Here is a 10,823-nt window from a genome sequence, read left to right as displayed (position 1 = left end):
CTCTCAAGATTGTAATTTGTGCTTAATTACTACCATTCTATCTCATTGTCTCTGTTCCTTTCTTTCTTTCTTTCTTTCTTTCTTTCTTTCTTTCTTTCTTTCTTTCTTTCTCCTTCTCTTTCTGAGTGATCCTTAGTAACAAGTAGGTTCTCGTCATGGCAACATGCTCTGAAATAGACTGTGAAGCTGTGTTGGATTCAAGCCGCGGTGGTCAAAAGACTGATGGAGTGTGGAATGCATTCACTGCATTATGGGATTCGATGTTTCAGTAGATTTTCTGTGTTATTAAGAGCTTTCCTCAGGGTAACAACACTTTAGGCCCGTGGGAGCGCAATGGAGTAATACAGCAATCATATCAATTCTTAAAACTGAGTGCAGATTGTAGTCACTGGCATGTTACATTTTGTAATTTAGCTGACGCTTTGATCCAAACTGACTTGCAGTACCTAACCTTATTACAGGGTTAGTCCCTCTGGAGTAACCTGAGGCTGAGCGCTTTGATCAAGAGCACAATGGTTATAGTTCATAAGATCACCCCATTGTGGGTTTTGAACGTGCTCGATTCATTTAAAGCATTCTTTTTTAGTACAACACTGCGATATTGCTTTTCCTGCAGCAGTTATATAAACAAGGTGTTAATATTGAGTAACTGACATTTCATATATTTTATTATTTTCCTTTCTGCCTGAGGCAAGATCAAGGTTTGGGATTCTATGTGGCGATAATCAGTGTAGTCAAGCCTTTTTTTCTGATCAAATAAGAAGATTATCACGACTAAGAGCTGGACTGGTTAGCATGACCCATCAGCCCTTTGGTAGATAACATAACCGTACAATACAGTATACCATAGATTCATTCTCAGGGGTGCTGGAAACATTCCTCAGAGATTTATTATCCATATGGACATGATAGGATCACACAGTTGCTGCAGATTTGTCGGCTGATGTAATTCTCCCTTTCCAGCACATCCCAAAGGTGCTCTATTGGATTGAGATTTGCTGACTGTGGAGGACGTTTGAGTTTATTGAACTCATTGTTGTGGTCAAGAAACCAGTTTGATATGATTTGAGAGTATTATCCTGCTGGAAGTAGCCATCACAAAATTGGTACACTGTGGTACACTCATAAGGAGATAAACATTGTCAGCAACAATATTCCAATAGTCCCTACTGTTTAAACAGCGATCAGTTGGTTCTAAAGGTCTCAAAGTGGGCCAAGAAAGTCTTTAATCTAGGTTGATACACACCAGAATGGATCATTTCTTTTATGTACTAATTCTGACTTTAGCTGAATTTCTGAATGTGATCTTTCTGATGCTGTAGCTCATCTGCTTCAAGGTTAATGTTTTGGTTTCAGATATCCTGTACTGCATTTTTGGGTTAACAGTATATGCAAATTATTACACACACATGACATGAATGTCATCTTTAGAATATTGTGCACATGCCATACATGCATTATTGGATTTTTAAACTGGCTCACATTGTGTTATTTTATCCATAAAGTGGTAACTGTGTCTTGGGGGTGTTGATTCAAATGTTAGTCAAAGAAAAACCGAAGAGGTTAGGAAGTACCCTCATTTACATTTACATTTATGTATTTAGCAGATGCTTTGATCTAAAGTGACTTACAGCCATGAACACACACCCGGAGCAGTGGGCTGCCTGGGGAGCAGTTGGGGGTTTGGTGCCTTGGCAAGGGAATCAGCTCAGCTGTGGTATTGAGGTGGATATTTATTCACTCTCCCCATCAACAATCCCTGCTGGTGGCGGGACTCGAACCTGAAATCTTTCTATCCCAAGTCCAACTCTCGAACTATTTGGGTTGTGGAGAGGAATTAAAATTTGCCACAATATGTTTGAATCGTATGCCAATTTATTCATGTACAAGTCAAATGAAATATATTGCTGTGTATTGGCCTGTGTGTCTGCACATCTGTATGTGTACAAAAACTATGCATTCTTTGGGTTTGTAACAAGTGGGCATTTCAGTTACTGTTGCCATTTCTATGAGCTTGGACCAGTCTAGCTGTTCTCTTTTGACCTCTGGCATCAACAAGGCATTTTCACTCACAGAATTGCTGTTCATTGGGAATTTTCTGTTTCTCAGACCATCCTCAGCAAACCCTGAGTGAAAAGGCTCAGGTCAAAACAACCTGCTGTCTTCAGTGAATGCACTTTAAAGGCTTCATAGTTTGTGTAAGCTGTTTAATCATTCTTTATTTATTTACATTTATTTAATTATTATTTAATTTAGCAAGCTGGCAGCTCCAGTAGGAATGAAAAGATTTCTATATGTAGTGGGAATAATTTAATAATTTATTAAAAAGGATTTTATACCCGTATTATATAATATACGGTACTATGCTGAACAAGCAGTTTAGAAAAATGAATGGAAGGAAACTGCTGCAGGTGCCATCTGCTGATGAGACCCGGGAATCCATTTGGCATGATTCTTGCAGTGCATTTTGGGTATTCTCTTGTTATTGAGTGTACATAGCTTGTACATTTGTTATTGCAGTGTATTATGGAATTAAATTAGCACACTCAATAATATCCATTATGGTTTCTGACACCACTACAAATGGTTGTCCCCTTAAAGTGTGTCCTACTTAGATCTATGGGATGATTTCAAAGCAAATTACATAAGTCTCTGAGTCAGAAATTCTGTTCCATAAAAACTACAAAGTCAAGTTATAAATAACTAACAGTAGGGCTGCACAAAATATAATTTCAGCATCGATTTCACAATTATGACAAAATTCTAACATTTTTGGCTCTATACACCAACACAATCGATTTGAAATTAGACTAACAAGATGTGGTTTAATTGCAGACTGTTAGTTTTGATTTAAGGGTAATTACATCCTAATCAAGTAAATGGTATAGGAATTACAACAGTTTGCATGTATGCTTTACACTTGTTAAGGGTTCAAAAGTAATTGGACAGAATAATAATCCTAAATCTAACTTTCACCTTTTAATACTTGGGTTGCAAATCATTTGCAGTCAATTACAGCCTGAAGTCTGGAACACATAGACAACACCAGATAGTTCTAGTAGTTATCTGCTCATTGCAATTGGGATAATGAGGGAATCACACATACCTGGCCATGGAACAGCTTAGAAGCCAATTGTCCATTTACTTTTGGACCCTTAACAAGTGGGAGGCACATATGCAAACTTTTGTAATTTCTACAGCGTTTGCCTGATTTGGATGCAAATACCCTCAAATTAAAGCTCTGCAGTTAAAGCACATCCTGTTTGTTTCATTTTTTTGTGAAAAAAATAGCTGTATAGAGCCAAAAATGTTAGAATTGTGTCAATATTCAAATATTTATGGACCTGACTGTATATTGCAAAATAAAATAAAAAATTAAAATGTTAGATTTTTCCAATATTGTGCAGCCCTACCTAACAGTAAAAGTGATAACAGTAAACGTACCACAGCATAAGTTTTCATATTTGAATGAACTGTCCCTTTAAGAAAGAATGCAATGCAGTGAACCTTGTCGGCTCCATTCTATTCCACAGTTAATGTTGACTATTCAGTGCCCCCAGCAGGCCCTTTCCTCAATCCAGGCATCTCATTCAGAGCATCCCATGGTACAGCCCCAATCTGTGGTCGAGCCTGGGTTAAGTATGCATAACAAATATGACTCCCAGTGTGGATATGAACTTTGCATTGCAGTGGCCTATTTAATATCAGCACGGCATATGATGCATCTCTTATATATGTGCACCATATGCAGTGTAACGAGAGACAAGGCTGTTAAGTTGGCAGGCGGATGCCGTGAAGAGGTTGTTTTTGTTAGAGGTTGAGAAAATAACAGGAATAGGTCATGCTAAAGTATCTAACAGAGCCTTGAGAGCCCCAATTTAAGCAGCACAAAAGAATGCGGTTTATGTTCAGAGCCGAGAGTCCTTACTCAAATGCAGTGCTGACAAATCCAGGTCAGAGCTTCTCACTTGGAAATGATAAGAGTTTATTGTGGCTGGAGATTCGAGTGCTGCAGAAAAGTAGAAAGCAATGCAATTCCTTTGCGCAAGGTCTAAAATCTCTGCAGTTTTTGAATCGTCATCATCATCACCGTCTGTCCTCCTCCCCGTGATGATGATTTGAAGATTAGAGGGCAATTTACTGGGTCTTCATCTGAAAGAAGAAAGGTGATTTGAAAGGCAACAATCTAATCTCTCTTTCTAATCATCCTGGCTTATTTTTCCTCGTCTTTTTTTTTTTTTTAGAGAATTTGACCTCTCTATTGTGGCGAAGAAGTGTGTGCTGACACACACAAACACACACACACACTCAAACACATCTGTAATATAGACTGTGTGGGAGCTCAAATGGTGGCAATTTGTGCAGCTATAAGCGATTGGTTGACACGGAGGTGCTGATTATGGGGTATAAGTGTTGGGTTCCGATGGACCCATCCACACTGATGCCCTGATTATGGATAATTTACCCCTACTGTGGCAGCATGGGACTCTACCCACGCTCCCTTTCTCTCCCTTTCCTTTGCTTATGTCTCATCTGATATCAGAGGGAGAGATGGAAAGAAAGGTTGTCACCGATTCTTCCAGTGCCGCCACCATGCAGAAACTCATAAAGTCACTATTGAATTGAATATCCGCAGTCTAATATTCCTTGACAGACCCATGAGTTTTTTTCCCCCCTCTATCATTCCAACCTTATGACTCAGAATTGTGAAGAACCGTAAACGAAGATAGGCAAATCTCTGGGTATTTTAGAGATCGCATAGCGGGCCTTTTTTATTTCGCCTTTTCTGCATCCAATACAGCACCCAAAGTACCGTCTATAAATTACACACTGTGCGCAATATATAATCTAGTGTAAGTGTGCAAGAAACGGCCTGCGGATCAAGCACAGAGTGTAGCGCTCTGCATTAAATCATTTATGGAGCCTGCATTCAAACAGGCTGTGGCGAGGAAACCAGCTCCAAGTGCATACATCATTTAGCGAAGCTTCACGCACAAAGCTTAGCGACATCTCCTTTATGTGCATTTGGACACGTCTTGAACTCAAGTCAAATATAACATATAGTATTTTGCCAGGAAAGGCCAATGAATACACCCACGTCATCTTGCGTGTTACTCGCACGGGAACGATCCGCCCACAGTGACACATGCTACCGTTACTGTGTGGTCGAGCACAAGGACACTGATTTCTGCCATATGGGCTGTGAAGCTTGAGTTACAACTGGGTTAAAGATGATTCTTGATATCCTGGAAGAAATGACTGGCACAACAATAGCAGCGGTATGATGAAAAGACCAGGAACGAGTCCCAAGGCTGGTTTGGTGCTGGTGGACATGAGCCCACCGGCATCAAAACCGACAGCAATGCTGGTCTCTTCTTTCCTTTTTTCTTTCCCTTTTCCTCTCTCCCTTTATCTTTTTATCTCTCCCCCGAGCGCACCCGGCGTCATTCAATAAAAATTGTCAGTCCTGCATTCTCCCAGATGCAATAAGTCTTTGATACTGCAACCATTCCTTTCCATTAGAGTGGATTCCTCTTTATCAATACTGCATTTAAATGCTGCGATCAATAAGCAAATTATTCACTGAGTGTGGCATCTCTTCCCTGCTGTCTCACACCGAATAGTTCATTAGCCCATGCCAATGCGCGCCGTGGTGTGGAAATATTCATACACACACACAAGCACGACTTATTGACTGAACATGAGAGCAAAAGCGCATTGCTAGTTTTGACGTTAGTGCTACATGCAATAATGGTGCACACACTTTAACAGTATTTCATCACTCAAAAATGCAATACCGGAGTTTACCAAGAAGCATGTGGAAGGCTTGCAAGAGTGATGAGAGGATCTGTCTGATATAAATATCACTCTAATGTTCACCAATCGAGCTATGTCAAGTTTATTCATGTATTTTGTAATATAATATGTGTGTGTGTTTGTGTGTAATATATTTAATTTGTCCTGGGACCACAATACAAGTCATAATTGTCAATGTTTTGATCAATAATTGGCAGAGATACACCTATTTATATATTTAGAATCTGATGGTTCGATAAATGTAATTATTAAGAAAATCCAGCCTGATCTCTGAAGGAAATGTTACTATTTTACATTTCGCCAGTTTAGCGGCTAATTCCTACAAATTCATATGTTCAGTTTTATGAAAATGTAAATTTTTTTAAGGAATCATGACACCAAACCCCATCCCTAAAGACAAAAGTCAATGGGGGATGAGCAAATCATACTAGAATGTATGAATGAGATTGTATAATTTACAGGAATTAGCCAGTAAATCAAAGTTCAAGTTGGCCTGAGATAGCGTTGGAAAATCAATTTCAAATTTAGATAAATTAAGTTTAATATAAATTACTGATCAGTAATTGAGTTTTTATATATTTACAGTAGTTATTTTACTAAATTTCTTTAGTATGTTTACTTAATATTCTAGTGTTTTTAGAAAGTTTCATTAAACATTTTTCATAATTTTGACCTATACAATGTATCTTTGCTTAAATAAATTGAAAATTATAAAAATACACTTGTGCAACATAAGACTGTTTTGTCGACAAGTCACATTTTTTATTGTAGTTTAGTTTATAATCTTCTAATTAGATTTTCTAGAATTTGTTTCAAGAAAACATTTTGAAATTTGATTCCTATACAAGTTTAGATATATTGGATGTAAATGTTAAGCTTAATATCTCAAAACCATTCAAAATGCTAAAACCAATTCCGTTACATTACATTACATTACATTCCAATATTTTATATTGTGCATTGTTTGTGTTTGGACTTTCAGCAGTGAAACTGAACTAAACTAAACTGAACTTTAACTCTGAAAACTGGACTGACTCAGTTTCAATTAACTAGAACTTCTGTGTGAAGCTGCTTTGACACAATCTACATTGTAAACATAGAAATAAAGATGAATTGAATATTATGTTATTTTCTCAGTGTTGGGTTGTGGCTGGAAGGGCACCTGCTGTGTAAAACATATGCTGGATAAGTTGGTGGTTCATTCCGATGTGGTGAACCCTGATTAATGAAGGGACTAAGCCGAAAAGAAAATTATATTATATTATATTATATTATATTATATTATATTATATTATATTATATTATATTATATTATATTATATTATATTTTATTATATTACATTTACCTGAATTAATCAAAATTTATAGACGAATAAGTGAGCAGTTATTAAACAAAATTATGAACACAAATGGGTAAAGCCTTGAAGTTTGAGGGACAATGCCAATGTATAAAATATGTCAAAAATAAACACAACTGATGCATAGCCTAGTGGTCAGTGTGCCAACATATGCAACTGAGTTTGAGTCCTGATTTATAGACCTTTTATTTATTTATAGATCTCTCGTAATTAAGACAAAATGACAAAAAGAAATCTTAAATATAAACAAATGAATTGCAACTGAGTTTGAGTCCTGATTTATAGACCTTTTATTTATTTATAGATCTCTCGTAATTAAGACAAAATGACAAAAAGAAATCTTAAATATAAACAAATGAATACATTTTAATGCAGCTAAACACAGCTTTATATAGGCTCACAGCCGCACAGCAAGGTCATTGTTTCGAGTCCCGCCTAAATCAGTTGGATGATGAGTTGGCATTTTTTGGATGATGAGTTGGAATTTCCAGTTGGCATTTGTGTGTGGAGTTTGCATATTCTTCCCATGTTGGTGTGGATTTCCTCCGGGTGCTCCAGTTTCCCCCATAGTCCAAAGGCATTCGGTATATAAGTGTGTATGGGTGTTTCCCAGTACTTGGATGTGACTGGAAGGGCATCCACCATATAAAACATATGCTGGAATAGTTGGTGGTTCTTTCTGCTGTGGCGACCTATGAAATAGAGGCTAAGCTGAACGAAAACGCATGAATGAACACACACACACACACACACACACACACACACACACACACACACACACACACACACACACACACACGTAGGAGTGAGTTTGTGTGTGTGTGTGTGTGTGCGGTTGTAGTATGTAATATGATACAAAATGGAATTTAATATTTTATAGCTGCTCTGTCAAGCATGCTCTTTTGGGAGACTTTAGATTTTATTGAAAAAAATTAAGAAAGTTGCAAATGGCATAGTTATTGATTGCGTTGTCTCTTATAGCTCATAGAATTCAATCTTCGTACCATGGAAGTCAATGGTTGCAGGTTTTCAGCATTTGTCAAAATATCTTCTTTTGTGTTCAAAAGAAGAAAAGAAACCCATAAAGGATTAAAACCACATGAGGGAGAGTAAATAATGAGGCCATTTTCATGTTTGGGTGAACTATCCCAGTATAAAAACATGATATAAAAATCTCTGACTCCTCTGCTTTGACACACTGCTCATTTGTCTGCAGTCTGAGATGTCAGTGAAATCTCTGGAGAAGACTGGAACGAGCGATTACCTGCCTCTTTTCACCCAGCAGAAGAAGAAATCAGACAAGCAGAAGACCTCTCAAAAAAAATCTTCATTTGCTCTCCGTTTAATCTCCCAGCTGTTAAAACAAATGAGAAGTTAACTAGACCCCATTTAGGTTATTTCTTTCTTTCCTACGGTAAGCTCCTTCTTCCCCGCATGTGCACCGGTCGGGTTGGGGATACAGAACGCTTATTATAGGAAATGGAAACTATATCCATATCCTGGCAGCACAAAATGTCCCCAATATGCTAAACGGCTGAAATGCTCGCCGTGCTGTAAAATAGAGTGACAGTATGGTACAGTTATGTATTCCCAGGTGATGCTGCTCACTTGCCTGCACAGATTTTACACCCAACAGCTCAGCAGAACCCGGGAAGAGCATGACTCAGAGAAGCGCTCATACTGCCAAATGAGGATGAAAGAGACACTGGTTTAATCCACCCAGTAGATATAAGGAGGGGTTGAGAGAGAGAGAGAGGTAAGTCCTCACAAACTGTGTCCTATTCTCCCTTGAAAAGCTGCAGGGTAATTCACTCTTCTGAATAGTGAACTGTCCACTCAAATAACTCCAGACTCATAGTGATGTACCGAGATCCTCTCTCTGGAGGATTAGAGGCAATATGATGTGCATTTTTATGTGAAGGTGGATTTGTGCGTGCGCGTGCATGTGTGTGTGTGTAGGTGCGTTGTGCGCTGTGTTTAAACGTGTGTGCATAGCAGATCTGGTCTTAGTCTTGAGGCGAGCCGAGTGTGACCCACTTTCCCTCTGAGCTTCTCTGCTAGAGATGCACTCAGGCACACACACACATACACACACGCTAAACGCCAACATCAGAAGACAGAGAGGAGGGGAGATAGAGAGAGGGAAGGAGCAGGGAGATGATGATACATAGCCGCTGCTCCACTCCTCAATTCAAAAATCAATCCCTGCTCCAAACCCGCCCCTCCAGCACTTTGTCATGTGCAAAAACACAGCGCCCATTTTGCTGGGGGATTTTCATCCAACAAGTAAGCACAGCTGCACCCCTATGTGTGTGTGTATGTTGCATATGTATGCGCAGAGAGTCGTCAACCTCGGCTGTGTGCCAGCGTGCCAGTTCTCCATGTAAAATGGCCTATACGTTAATAGTTCATCTAATATTAATGAGTCCCAAGTGTAATTGTATCACTGGGAGGACCTGCATGGCGATTACCCATCGAACCCTAACCGCAGAGCACCGCAGGCCACTAATGTGTATTTATTATCAGGTCAGCGCTCGTGATGTTACATGCTATTAGTGGAGTGTAACAACAGCAGTGCAGGCGCAAGAAACTCAAATTCATCATGAAATCGACAAAATATAAATTTTTATTTTCTCAAATAATATTTATTTTATTATTATTATTATTATTATTATTATTATCATTATTATTATTATTATTCATTTCATTCATTTTCTTGTTAGCTTAGTCCCTTTATTAATCCAGGGTCGCCACAGCGGAATGAACCGCCAACTTATCCAGCAAGTTTTTACGCAGCGGATGCCCTTCCAGCTGCAACCCATCTCTGGGAAACATCCACACACACATTCACACACACACTCATACACTACGGACAATTTAGCCTACTCAATTTACCTGTACCACATGTCTTTGGACTGTGGAGGAAACTCGAGCACCCGGAGGAAACCCACGCGAAGGCAGGGAGAACAAGCAAACTCTACACAGAAACCCCAACTGAGCCGAGGTTAGAACCAGCAACCCAGTGACCTTCTTGCTGTGAGGCGACAGCACTACCTACTGCGCCACTGCCTTGCCCATTATTATTATTATTATTATTATTATTATTATTATTATTGTTATTATTATTATTATTATTATTATTATTAATAATACAATAATGTAGTAATACACACCAATTTGTATAATAATAATACAAATAAGACCTTAAATTACCTCAAATAAATTATTATTATTATCATTATTATTTATTACTATTATACAAATAATAATACAAATTGTACAAATAATTATTATACAAATAGTAACCAGGGATGGGCAGTTATAATACATTTATTTGATAGGGTTGATGAAAATGGGTTCATATTTTGTATCAAAATACTTTAGTGTCTTGTATTTTTGTATTTTTTAAAATACTGTAAAATACTTTGTAAGAAGTCTACATGATGACATCATAGAAATGCGGCCTAAGATTGATTCTTTCTCAGTTAGTTGCCTATAAGCTTGAGATTAGACCAGAAAATTGATAAATCGGTTTGTCAGTGCCTGGAGTATGGATAGAAATTATGCAACACACACATAAAGAAAATAACAGACAAATGGCGTAGGTATATTTGAACGAAATTGGTAAACTGCACAATGCAGTTTATA

General features: G+C 38.1%; 1 protein-coding gene across 4 annotated transcripts in view; it reads left to right on the top strand.

Moving 5' to 3' along the window:
* The window catches only part of il1rapl1a (interleukin 1 receptor accessory protein-like 1a), a 269,927-nt gene that overhangs the window by 1,401 nt on the left and 257,703 nt on the right, over positions 1-10,823 (top strand). The window lies entirely within an intron of this gene.

This window comes from Danio rerio, chromosome 9 (assembly GCF_049306965.1).
Source record: "Danio rerio strain Tuebingen ecotype United States chromosome 9, GRCz12tu, whole genome shotgun sequence".
Taxonomy (NCBI): Eukaryota; Metazoa; Chordata; class Actinopteri; order Cypriniformes; family Danionidae; genus Danio; species Danio rerio.
Note: the sequence above shows the minus strand (reverse complement) of the source record. Positions and strands in the feature narration are given on the sequence as shown.